Source organism: Anas acuta, chromosome 2, assembly GCF_963932015.1.
Source record: "Anas acuta chromosome 2, bAnaAcu1.1, whole genome shotgun sequence".
NCBI classification, from domain to species: domain Eukaryota; kingdom Metazoa; phylum Chordata; class Aves; order Anseriformes; family Anatidae; genus Anas; species Anas acuta.
The window spans coordinates 15462022-15476030 of record NC_088980.1 but is presented as its reverse complement, the minus strand read 5'-3'; the positions used below and the strand labels follow the sequence as shown (position 1 = coordinate 15476030).

General features: G+C 38.9%; 1 protein-coding gene across 4 annotated transcripts in view; it reads right to left on the bottom strand.

The window, feature by feature from the left end:
- The window catches only part of EPC1 (enhancer of polycomb homolog 1), a 67831-nt gene that overhangs the window by 31476 nt on the left and 22346 nt on the right, over positions 1–14009 (bottom strand). The gene's annotated exons all lie outside the window — the stretch shown is intronic.

Here is a 14009-nt window from a genome sequence, read left to right as displayed (position 1 = left end):
CAAAAATGTTCCTCAGACCAAGTCTTGCAGTGTCCCTCATTAAGCCAACCCTTTTTTCCTTTGCCTTTAGAGCATACCTCAAAACTGACCCATTCATCAGCTTGACAGCAGTACAGTAACAAGACAGAAAAGGCACTAAAAAACACCAGGCAAGGGAATAAATCCGTAACATGTAGTTTGAGAAGTGCCTGTATCTTTCCATTATAAGCTTACAGAAGGTTTAAAAACCATTGCCTTCCGCAAGCCAAACCACACAAGCTGCAGGGATCAGCAGCTTCCCAGATCCACATCTGCTTAAAGATTTAGACTCGTTTTTTCTTCACAGGAAGAAGAGATTTATTTATTTTTGTTAAAAATCATTAAAAACAAACCCTGAAAATAATATCTAAACTTAACACTCCCTGGTGCTCGAAGGTCAGCTTCCTAAACATCCAGTTGTGCTGCTATAGTCAAGGACCTTTAAAAATAAGTAGTCAATCTCTGGTTGTCTGGGTTAGTCTAAACCATAGGCCCAACTAGTAACCAACTCTTCAAAGAATGCAGTAACAGTTTTGGTCACGAACCACAAGACAAGCCTGTACTTCATCAGGAAGCCACTTAGCCTAATACATGGTCTCAAAAAGGAGCCCATGGCCACCCCATGAAGGCTAAGAACAGGGCAAAAACCAGCCATGTTTTCACAGCCTCTGAGCCACATGGTATCAGAAGCTGGGAGCTCAAGCCACATTTATTTTAGTCTCTCTGTTTGGTATTGACATATTTCTTCCATGAACTTTCAGTAGTGTGCATTGCCCAACTCTGGAGTTAAAGAGGCTTGACACATACCCAACAGGTATGCAACCTCACTTCTGGTTGGGAGAAAATGAGCAAGAGAAACAAAAGCTAAATATAAACAAATAAAAATAAAAAATAAAAAAGGTGACTGAACCATGGGGTTTAACGCAGGGATCTTTAACACAACTACAACAGCTGTACCACCTTCCCTAAGACTGCCTCATGTTTACCGCATTCCTGTCAGGTTTAACCACCTCTTCTGTAAAGTACAGTTTCATTACCTCAAGAAGTCATTCACACTTAAGTAGTAACAGAATTTGATTGATATTTATACTGAATATTTTACAGTATTCAAGTTACATGGGGACAGCAAAGCATCAAAAACATCATCAAGAAAACCGAGCATCAACATTTGCATGAATTTGTTTGTTCAATAGTTAAGGCTCAGCATCTCATGTCAGGCAATCAAGCTGAAAGCAGCTTGCTTTATCAACCTAAGGAGACTAAGCACCTTTCAAGAACAGTCACAGACACATTTCATATAAAATCTTGTATTTTACAGGTATAAAACATCAAACTGAGGAAGCTTCCAGAATATCTCCTTGAACTATCAAGTCCTTTTTTAATTTCAAAAATAAACAAATAAACCCACAGTACTACTTATTTCAGTCCTACATGGAAGAAAGCAAGCTCAGAAAAAAGATACAAGGCAAATCATACTGATGGCTAAAACCCAGCTGGTTAAACAAGCACATATTTGTAGATTCCAGAGCATTTTGTTTTTAAGTACTTTCTTCCTCTGTTTAAGACCTCACACAACAGTGGAAAGAAGCTATTATGTAGTGATGAGCAGAAGCACGGGCTGCAAAATACACACACTGCCAAAGTATGCCTAACCATATCCCTTCAGCAACTGTCACAGTGTCAGCGATATCAAAGCTCCCATCTCACATTCCTTCAAATCATAACTTTTGTTACAAGAAAAAAAAAAAGCGCCGTACAGCATGTAACTGTTGGAAAGAAAAGTAGGGCTTTCATGTACCAAGATGGCAAAACTATCAAGATAATTGTTAAGATATCTGGGAAAACCAAAATAAGCCTTGTAAAAAGTAAAAATGCTAGAAGAGATGCTCAGAATTGCACTGTGTAAGACATGTAGTAAAGAAGAAACCGTCCTAGCAATTAGCATGCAACTGCCCTCATCAGCTAAATTTTGTCACAAGACTCTGAAAATGCAAGTAAAATCTATCAGTACTTTTCTACTAAACTCTATTAGCATCTGTATTCACAACAGCCAGCAGACCAGAATTTCAGGTCTGATGCCACAAAGGTGGAAGGAGGAGCGCTTCTTCGCTAGCGACAATGACAGGTGCAATGCTGAATAACTTAAAATAGACTTTCCAAAGATTACACCACTGTGATGAGCTTATCTGTGTACTTCCTGCTGCAGTGTCAGTCTTCAGTTCACAAATCTACAGATTTAGACACTTTCTTGGCTTGGAATGAACAGAGCTCCATTTGAGTGCTCCAAGATGCTGCCTACAGCAGAAACCTGTATTAGGCAGAAAGGCTCAGACAAAATATAAACTTACATGTTTCCTGACCAGTAAAAATGTTTTTTTTTTTTCCTTTTTTTTTTTTTTTGAAAGACAGTGCAATATGACATGCAGTGTGAGTCAGATGCCAAATCATTATTCTTTATAGGTCAGCTATTCTTAGTGTCTTGTAATCTCCAAGTTTATTTAGATTGCCTTTAAAAACACAGGACAGACTAGCATTCCAAATTCATGACCTTTTACGTGCAATTATGATCAAACTTGTTTTGAAGTCTGATATAAACACTGAGCAACTGAGACAGGTTTGAGGCTGTAAAGTCATATAGAGGCGGAGAGGGAGGAGAGAAGAATAGAGGGTGAAGAGGGAAGGTTTACAGTAAGGACAAGCACTTCCCTAGTGCTCATAAGCTCAATGCATTGTAACTGTCGTGGTTATTCTTTCTGTGTACAGTGTGAGACCTAACTGTCTGACTGGGACAAAATATGAACACCGAATGGGATTTAAAATATGACAGCATCCATAAATTCAGGCCACACTGTCAGTTTTTTCAGCCCAGGCAAATTTTTGCTGCCTTTTTCAAATGCAAAGTGGTATTTTAAATTGACCTGAATGCTGGTAAGACAAAGGTGTTAGGACCTTCCAGACATCCAAAAAACCCCAAAACCGAATGTCACACTGGTATTCCTTACGTCTTCATTCCTTGTATCTATTGTATTTGCAGAAGCCTGTACCCACAGCACAAGTTAAATGCACGCGATCTCTCACGGAGATCAACCTTGATGTTACCACCTCCACCTACCAAAGCCAGAGCAGTCAAACCCCAGAACGCCACTCATCATCCCCCGAACAAGCTGTATCACACCTACGTGGAACACAACACAGAGCTACCTGCATCTCCACCAAATGTGCAGCTGCAGACTGTTACGCTTCTGAATGGGTAACTAACTCCTGGTGCCCAGGGAACAAAGCTGTGGTATGAATAACCATGCTTTTATATATATATAATATAATATATTGAAGCGTTATAGGTATTTTAGAAACTTTGTGTCATTCCCAAATACGTGGACTGTATTCTTGGACTCAGTATCAGCAGAGAAACCCTTTTATGAAACCTAAAAGATCCTATTACACTAGCCATCCTGTCTCTCCCTTTTCCCACCAAGCCCTATGTAAACTATCAGAGGACTGCACGTCAGATTTTGTGCTCTGCATCAGTTCAAGTCCCTTCTGTGCACAGAGTATTTTAGCTCTACTGCCATTAACATGTGCTAAATAATCTTTTATAAATATACATGTCTTGAAAACCATCAACTTGACACTGGTTACGTTTTTAGAGTAAAAATAGGAGCTGCCTTTAAATTGCCAATTACAGTCTTGGTTTCATACCGCTTGCCACATTCAATCATCATTCTGCTCAGCTCCCACATTTTTCCCCCACACTGAAAATAAAGACCAAATAATAACTGATCAACAGAAAGGAAAAACAACATTAAAATGAAAGGTAAAAAAAAAAAAAAAAAAAAAAAAAAAAAACAGAACTAGGCATAAAGATAAAATGTGTTGTTAACAAGAAATTCTAACCAAAATGACCAAGTATTTGCCACAGTTTGCTATCACAAAAAAGTCCCTATGGTATTTAGAACCACACTTAAGCCCCAACGTCATAGTGGGGAAGCCGTTTCCTTTATGCTGATCAACAAAATATCACTGATACATGGAGATAAAAGTCTTTGAGACTAATGCTTCAGAAAACTTTATAAAAACCATCTAGAAGGCATTTCAATCCATTTTCATTTGCGTGTTTGGGTATTTCTGACAGCACCCTGGTTCCAACACCTACCTGAGGTTCTCAAATATGTGGCTGTGTATGGCCTCTTCCTTAAGTAGGTGTTTTATTCCTTTCCACATTGCTAAGTTAAAGGGAACTACCATATCAAGAACCACTAGCTACCCACGAGACAATGTGTACCTGCTTTCTCCATCTTCTCAGTATTACGGTAGAGATCTGACCTAGTTCAGTCAGTTCAGGAACAATAAGCCAAACTAAGATGATGTTCTCTCTCTCCATCCCTGGAAGCGATACTGCTGCCAAATGCTGGCTTAGGCCCTCAGATTCCAGCACCACCTGAGCAGACAGTGCCATCTGCTAAACTGGTGCCTTGACTTCCTTCAACTCCTCAGCAATGGGTACCGTCTAGTTTTCTCAGGTAATCTGGATGGGTAATTTACCAAGTGCAAAAGAGCAGAGTGTTGAAAAAATCCAGGCTGTATTTCTCAGCACAACCATCTCAAGAGAAATGATCCCACAGCCCAAGACACACACGCACACTGGCTCTGTCAATGGTGGGAGAAACCACAAGAGGAAGATAAACATCCACTATAAACACAGAAGTGAACTGTACATAGACTCCTGATCCCACCGCAAAACATTCCTGGACAAGGGACCATCTCTAGACCTACTGACTTCTATTGCTAAATCTTCCCCTTGATTAACCAAAAAAGGGTTTCTTATCCAGAGTTCTCTCTTGAGCACGGGTCAAGTATGAAGTCAAACCCAGACTGCTGATAAACAGGATGATGATTATCCATAAGACAACTAACCTTGAAAAACATTTTTCCCCCCAGAAAATCATAGCAGAGAAGTTACAATTTAATGAAAGCCAAAATGAAATGGCAGATACCTTGCCCCTCTTTTTTCAAATTACCAAGGTAGATCAGCTGCCAGATATAAAAAATCATCAAGTTACCAAATCACACCCATGGGCCTTTACCTGCCAAAGTGAATCGGTAATGAAAAAGCCGAGGGATCATTTTTTACAGGTTTGTTTTCTATAAGCTTGTAACGAGCACTTCAGAGATGCTTTTTCCTCGGAAGCATCTCCAGATTTTCTAATCAAGGCCAAAGGTCTCTATTTCTAGGACCTATTTATTTCTGTAGCCCAAGCTTCAAATAGCTAAAAGCTGATTAAAGCTCCCAAACAAAGACAAAATTTAACTACCATATGCCAACTCAACAGCTTTCTGCAATGAGAATATAGATGCCATGGAAAACCAGGACAGATGCAAGGGTTAACGCTGAACTGTCAACAACCACCACCAATAAAGCCCTGAAGGTCACCAAGAACTCACTGCCTTCTGTTCCAACCCATCACATACCAACTTTGACTTTAATGCTTAATAGCAGTAAGGACATTTCTGACCATCTTCCCAAGACAAGACTCCTCAGGATACTTCTGAGGACAGCTGACAGAGTAAACACACGAGAAAGTTCTGTGAGTCACTTCTACAGCTCTGGTAAAAGTTTTTTGAATGTGTCACTAATTACCCCCATGCATGCTTTCTTCCTCATTGAGCAAGACTAACATTACTGGCAAAAAAAAAAGAAAAAAAGCTGTTTCACTTCAGTTTCAGTTCTTTCCTATCATATGCAAACAGATGAAGTCTTGTCTACTGACATGAAGTTTGTTGAAATCTTAACTTGACAAAACGCATTGGCTTCCCAAGATAACTATGACTATTAAGTGGCCTTCATCCTACCATTCCAACAGTCTCATACAGCACCTGGCCTCTGCCTCAGAACTACAACATCCTCGGCACAAAGCAGAGCCAGTGCACTAATATTAATCATAACTTTCTTCTAACAAAGCAGAAGATAAACAGAAAGGGAGCGCAAACAAGGCCATCAATTACAACAATGAAAACACAAGAAAAAATAAACTGTAAATAAATTGAAAAGAATGCATAAACTTATCCATAAGCACCTGCAGGCTTTAACAGTTTTGCAGAGGTAATCACTGAACAGAGTCAGTAACTATACAAGACACTCCGGTTGGCTCTTACCTATACCCCCTTTTCTCAACTTGCCAACAAAACCTCCGTGTGGTTTCAAATTCAGATATTCTCTGAGATATATCCACATTCCTGAATTGTAAATATTACATGTTAACTTACAATATCATATAATACCTCTACTGCCAGTTCTGATTTTCTCTCAAAACTTCTCAGAATTATCTTAATAATTCTTAATAAGAAAAATCAAGAATCATAAAGGCATGCAGGACGTGTCCTGCTGGCATACTAATACGGGGTAGGGGGTGGGGAGGGGGATTACGTAGATTTATCATGCAATTAAAAACAGCACTTCCTAAGAGAAAATGTAAACATGCAGGAAACCAGGAATGTGATTTAATCAGTGTTATAAAGAAACTTGAGGAGAACAAAACTATACAATTTAAAAATGCAAGACAATTGGCAATTTCAAACATGAAAATCTGGGGAAAATGCCTGGAGGAAAAGATGAGGTACTATGTAGACAGAACTACTACATGGGATGATAATGACACCGACAGAAGAACAAACTAATCCAGCTGCATCAAGTGCTTCCCTACCTACACCCTGAAGATCATTTTGGGCAACATCTACTGCAAATCAATAGTTTGACAAAGTTACCTGCACCCTTCTTTCCCTTCCAAGAGTTCTGCATCCTTAACCCGCTACCAATGTGCTTTCCTAACAACAGTCTTGGCATGAAACTCTCAGGTTTTGAAAAGTCACGAAGCAGAAGCCCAAACAGAATTTAATTTCCATGCTAGCACTTTCCTGATGACAGCCACGTGCTGTGGGCTGCATATCTGATCAGTGAAGAACCTGAAGCCTAGAGCCTTACAAATCCTAACAGAAAACACTCAGCAGCATTAAGCATATACACGGGCAGTCCGTATTTCAAATCTCCCTCCTTAAGCATGAGCTTGCTAAGCCTTCCAGGCAGGCTAGAACATCTCTTATCTAATTTCTATTTACAATTAGGAAGGCACCAGCTCTGAATTGTGATATCGGTACACAGGTATGAATGCAAAATAAACTCGTTATTCACTCAACAACCGTGCTTAGACCAGCCTCATTTTACCATGTCACTCTGGGCCCTCATAATTGAGCACTACATGATTTTGTACCAGGATGCAGCGTCACTTTGGATGCTAGCAAGCAATTCCTTCCATCAACACCCTCTTGAAAGCTTCCATTTCAATTCAAAAAAGCATGAATTTCTTAACTTCTGATTAAATATAAAGGAAATGAATCTTTGAGAGTGGTACTTAAACCATAAGAGGATGGTTTCCTCTCTCGCTCAAAGTACCTGTGCTTGAAGAGATACAGACCAGTGGGTTCCCAAATGTTTGTTTCATCTTCAATTCCTGCAATTCATTGTCATGCATTTTTTTTTTTAAACTAGAGAGACCCTCCCAGAATTAAATTACTCCTAGAACAAACATACAGCTGAGAAATACAAAGACACCGCTGGCAAAGAGCATATAGAGAGCTCATTAAACAGCAGGAGGATATACAGAACAACTGGTATTTCTATTCTGATATGTTAGCCCTGTGATGCATTCCTGGATATTAAAGCTAGCTCTTAGAAATAACGAAGTGGAAAAAGAAGAAATAACCTCTTACAGATAACTAAGGTCAGTGGATTACAGTACTCTCCTTTAGCAGCGCAGACTGCCATGCACAAGCACACACTTCTTTAAAACTTTTACTTGAAAAAGTAACGTATTAACTTATGGGTGTACAAAACTCGCTGTGAATACTCTGCAAATTTTTGATATTGAAATAAATGCACAAGCACCACTGGGCATGGCCACAGAATTATGGTAACTCTTGAGACAGCGACAAGCAAAGTATGCTCAAAGAAAATGTTAGCACGTGTAAGGGCTGGCCACACTACACTTTCTTCCCCCTTACCTGAAAACAAGTAATAGATTATTTAAGTTTAAGAATAAAATACAAGACTTTGGCTATTAAAATCCAAAGAAACACTAATGAAGGATCAGGGTGATGTACCTTTAAGTTACTCAGTTATTAAACCTTCCTGGTGTTAACTGCACAAGTATTTTACTGCATACAATGAATAATGTCCCTTTGCTGAAATCCATTACACTATAGATCAAATATGAAAAACAATCACGAAGATAACCTTATCCTTAAGAGATGATATCAAAATTCCCGGGAGTTAAAACCTTTCTGTACAAGTGTACCCTAAAAATGACCTTAAACTTATCCTGAAATAAAATCAGCACCTCTCCTTTAACTCCAAAAGCTCCCTACCAGCTCCATTCCTTCTTGTGCCACTAAGAATATTGTTAACAAAGTTACCTTTGTGGATTTTTCTCCATCTTAATGTAAGTAAATAAGGAGAGATTTTCAATCTCTTCCAGTGGCTAACTATCCTCACAAACGAGCTCTAAATAAGCTTAGCCTGTTTTAAGCCTGAACACGAACAACTGGTCTCAGAGTAGGTTACTCTGCTATGCATAAAACTGCTCACTGCTGCTGCAAGCCTCCTCTTTGTGCCAATTACCAGGAAATCAAGAAAAGGTCAGAAATAACTTGAGCATGCATATGTCAAACTCATTACTCAAAACCGGTTTACACTTTGCTCTTCTGGAGAAATTAAATGGCTTTTCTATACATACTTAACTTGGATGGAAATTAAACAAAACAGAAAAAGAATGGCTTTCACTTGGAACACAGGTGCCCTGGCTTTGAATTCTTCCAGAGTGGGTTTGTTAATTAATTCATACCCTCCGTGGTGTGAATGACATCCTACTTCAAAACAGAGTTTGGACATCCTACAGAAGCTTCTGACCCACACAAGACGCTAAGGATCAAGTAACACTCTTCTTGCTGTTTTCTGTAACCTTAATTATTTTCTATGTAGCTCTGAAGCATGGGACACACACCCTTACTGATATTATGTCTACTGGACAACGTATACAGAGCAAACATCACATCATCAACTCGCTTCGTGACAATCCTCTGCTCACAACTTCAACTTAGCGCCTGACTTCTGTGTGGTACAACACGCTATCATGAGTCCTGAACTTTCAATCAGGACGGTTAGTCTCCAGGATACTATCAAATCCCATAGCTGTTCTCTCTGCTTCCTGTTCCTAACTGAATGTGGTTAAGTTTTGCTACATCAAAGAGGAAGAAAACAGACTTGAGCCTAATGATTCAGTCACAGGACCCGTTACGATTTTACATTCATATAATACTGATTGCCCCTACAAGATCCCAAAGCACTTAATATCAGCGAACCATGCATCAGCAAAGGAAAGATTTTAAGAGTACTTAAAAACCATATACACAGGTGTTTAATTGGAAGGAAACACACGCTTTTATTGAAACACTGACAGAACGTGATTTCTTAAGAGTGCCCTGACCAGAAGAGACTACACACCTGAGTTTCACTGAAAAGATCCTATTATCCTTTCCTTCACTGACTCGCTACACCTAAGCTACACGCTTAATTCACTCATTTTTAAATTCACCATAGCTGAGATGGTGACATAGGCCTCATCTGCTATGTTCCATACCAGCTTTTTCCCTTGAAAAGGTGGAAAACATCTGTTTCAGTATCAATATAGTCTGGCTATGCTCACTTCCCAATGCCTCCAGCATGGATTTGGGAGGAGAAAGGCCTATTTTCTCTGGGTACACTTCCTGGAGAAGAGCCACAGCAGCTGTGCTCAAGGAAGTTTTGTGAAGAGGAGCCTGGTCAAAAGGGGGTAAATGTGAATTAACCTATTGCTTTGCTAAGTTAGAGATGCCCTGTTAGGGATACATTTTAAATGTTTCAAAGGATTTGAATGAACACTAAATCATCATCATCAGGTTGTATATGACATTTCAGAAATACTGGATGCTCATGCTGATATCAGGAAAAAAATGATTAAGAATGTTTAATGATGACAATTTAAGAAATAAGCTTCTCTTGAACATCTCTAAAGCTGGGGCAGGGAAGAGAACTACAGCTATGGATTTGAAGAGATCAAAAGCACACATTAAACTATTTTGACAGATAACAAACACCAGATAATGGAATATAATAGCTTTTACAGCTGACAACTGCATGTGCAGACTTCATTTCACTTTCTGTGCAACCTGTTAGTTGCATTATAACACATTTGCAAAGGAAAATGGTAAGAAATTAAAAAGCAGTTGTGCAGCTTGTGATTTCAGGCTCTGGGTGCCTAGTTTTCCTGGATACCTAGCTATTAGTAACTCACCAAAATGGAACTGTAAATCCTGACCCCTAAGAGCTGAACTGCACACGGTGCATCACGCCTGGAAACAATCTAGTAGGACAAGGACGCTGCTACTGCTGAGTGAAGAGTGAAGAGATTAACCACTGGCCCTCGAGCTTAGTTAGAAGAGGAAGTTAAGAGTAATATAATGAAGCAACAAGACTTCTCACCACTTATATAATTCACTCTCCCCTGCCTCAACACCAAGGACAGAGACACTTGGATTTAGAGAATTTTACCTGATGGAAAAGGTGCATCTAACACATACAAACTTTAACATACACAAGGCTAAACAGAAACACAGCATTCAAATCCTTAGTGAAACCATAGTAATGTCAGCATTCACATCAGGATAACAAAATTAAGAAAAGAGGTTAATTCCCATACCCACACTGAACAGGAACCGTCATTAACTGTAGAAGTTTCATTAAAATAGCTATGTTTTCCTATTCACATAATCCATTTCTATGATGTGTAACATAGCACTCATTTAAAAGTATCTCTGCTCACACATTGCCTTTGTTGTTGCAGTACTTCAACTAAAGATCCTAAGAAGTTCACACATCTTGATGTGTTACATACACTTACAAGCGTTGACTTGAGGTGCTTCAAAAAACATTGCTTTCTTCTTTTTCTTGGGGGGGAGAGAGGGGATGATGAGGTAATATCTTTTTAGAAAGAAAATACATTAAAAACCTTCTAGAAAATTGAATTCAGCTACAAAGCCTCCAAAAAACCCACCCATCTCAAGTTTCTGTTTTTGATGTAAGAGAGCCTAAAGGCTGAGGGGCAAGATAAGGTTGTTCTATCTTCTTTCATTCAGGAAAGAAAAAAAAAAAACAGGGAAAATTAGTAAAGTCTTCCTTGGTATGGCTGGAAAAGCCACCAAGTTTAGGATGCTTACAAAGCTACGCATTTTTCCTTTGCAAAACGTAACTTAGTGAACAAGCTAAGAAGACTCAGGCTGTCTGATTTCTTCAGTAAAGTAGTTTATCTGAAGTAAGTTCAGAAAAGTTGTATTTGCTATGCTTTTCCAGCTGTCTGCTTTATGTTCCAGTCTGAAATCTCAATTTCCAGTTAAGGAAAAAGGCAAAAATTGTGTCACACAAATTACCATCTTGAAAGAAACACTACTCCCAAAGATAAATGAATCTGCCACCGTCTACTTCCTTATTCAGGCCGTTTGTTATGAATTGAAATGAATGTGTTACCTGAATCTGCATCACTACAGTATTAACAGTGACCTCTTCTCTGGCTGTCAAAATCACTGCGCTGAGGATGCATTTTGCTCAAAAACAAGGCTGAGATAATGCAGCGGACGTTTAGTGTTGCGTAAGAAACATCCTCACATTTTGGAGGCTTTGGTTGTAATTATTTAACAGATGCATGCGTCTCCTGATTGTTTTCAGTCTCTTAGATTTAGCAACAGCCACTGTGTGTTTACCCTACAAACTCTGGAGCTAACCCAACTGTCAGAGCTATCAGCTGATAGCTCCAAGTACCACTGCCTGTGTGCCAGGAGTAAGTAAAAAGCTCTCTAAGCCTTCTACCTCCAAACAAAACCACTAACTGAACTTATGACTTACTAAGCAGAAAGGTACACTTCGCTTGTTAACAGAATTAAAACATCACTTTAAGGAAGGTCCTTAGTTGTCATTTGTTTTTAAACAATTACTGTATCCCTCTTATCTGTTGCATACTTGAGAATTGACAAGTTTTTTTTGGCCTTCAGAGGACTCTTACAAAACAGCATTGCTCATCTGAAGTTTCAAGTTGCAATAATGAAGATGCACTGTTTTCCATATTTATTCTTTGTAGGAACAGGATGGGAGAGAGGTAAGATGAAAGGGAAGCAAAATATATTCCTTTTTGTGCATCAAAACACTAATTAGTCATTTAAATATCTTGTGACTTGATGCTTGAATATTAAATCTTTGATTGCATTTTTCCCTAGGGAAAGTTATTTAGTCAAGAGAAGAGCTCTTAACTCCAAATGTGTGTTCATTTAAAATTAGATTTATGCAAAACTCAAGGCAATGCTAGAATTCTATTTATAAAATACGTTATAAATGGCTGTTCACACCAACCCAAGTCACCCCTCCTCTCCCCCCAGATTCTTACGGACACTTTGCCATCTGTCCTTAAAGAAACTGATAATGCAAGATATCTATTATTTTAAGTATTAGAGAAAAAAATCTAAACCAAGTCTTCCGGTGCTACATAATACAATTTCCAACTTTCTAAAAATCCTTCATGGCATGAACTTTAGGGAAGAAAACCTAGTAGGGTATTAAACCTGTAACATTTGCTGTACCTTTAGTGAACCACCACACTTCTACATTGTCAGCACCTGTACAAAGCTGAGGAGAAAGTTTTTTTGGGGTGATATGTGAGAAAGAAAGAAGTCTAGCAAGTCTGCAGAAACATGAAGGGGGAAAGAGTTTAAAATCAACTGCTTTACGTAAGAAGCTCCTAAAAGGATTCAAGAAGACACCTGTGTTTATCAATGGCAAACAAATTTCTCTCAGGGGTGTGTCTGTGCATGCACATGTACTCAGAACAAAGGCATGAGCAAACTTTAGCTGTAGAAAGCATTTACTTGCACCTACTCTGGAGCTTAACCCTCAAAGCTTGATTCTGCAAACAAAAGCATCCCATTAACCACAGAAACAAAGTCTTATAATTAACGCTGAACAATTTTCCCTTGCTCATGACTACCTCTTCCTTAGCTAGGACACATATCTGTGGGTTTATGGAAGCTATGGAGTTACCCCGTGTAATTTTCAATCCCCGGGATTTATAACTGCAAGGCAAACAGTGAAAGCGAAAGTTATCTAACATTCCTATATAAGTAACGCATGCATGGACACTTGCTGACTAACAAACATAACAAAATTTGAAATTCTGGTGCAAGCTGAAACTACGGGTGCTCTCTCATATCAGAATCTACAGGTATTGCTTCGGAGTCTATCTACTGCATCAAACGAACCGAGAGGATCTAAGCATAACTACTTACACACTACTACTAAATGGATATCACGATAAAGTTTTGAACACTATCACTTTTTAAAAAAAAAGCAACTTCATTTCAGTGGATGTTTAAAGTTATGACTTGCATAAACTTTGAAATGTTACATAAATTATGTTAGAATGCAGGCATTTACGGTAACAGGGCTAAAAAAAAAACCAAACAGCAGGAGAGCAGTTATTGAATGGAGACAACATGCAAAGGGCACTAACTGTCCAGAATACATACAGCCTCCGTGACATTTTATAAGAATTCACAGAATTGGTTAAACTTAGCCCAACAGTACCACAAACAGAATACGATGTTTGAGGAAGGTTTATGTGTTTTAAGTTTTAGAGAAGTAACTCAAGGCTTGCTACTACATCTAGAAATACAAACGGGAACCTGACAGCCTGTCACCTTCGAAGGACAACAGCAGCCTGACAGCAGGCAAAACTGAAAGGGTACGAAGTTGTCACGTTTGTTCTCATCACGATTTCAAAGCCTGTTTACATAACTGCAGTTCCACCGCTCTCGCCCATTTGCTGCACTTAATGTATAAGTGGAGAAAGCCGAGTATACTA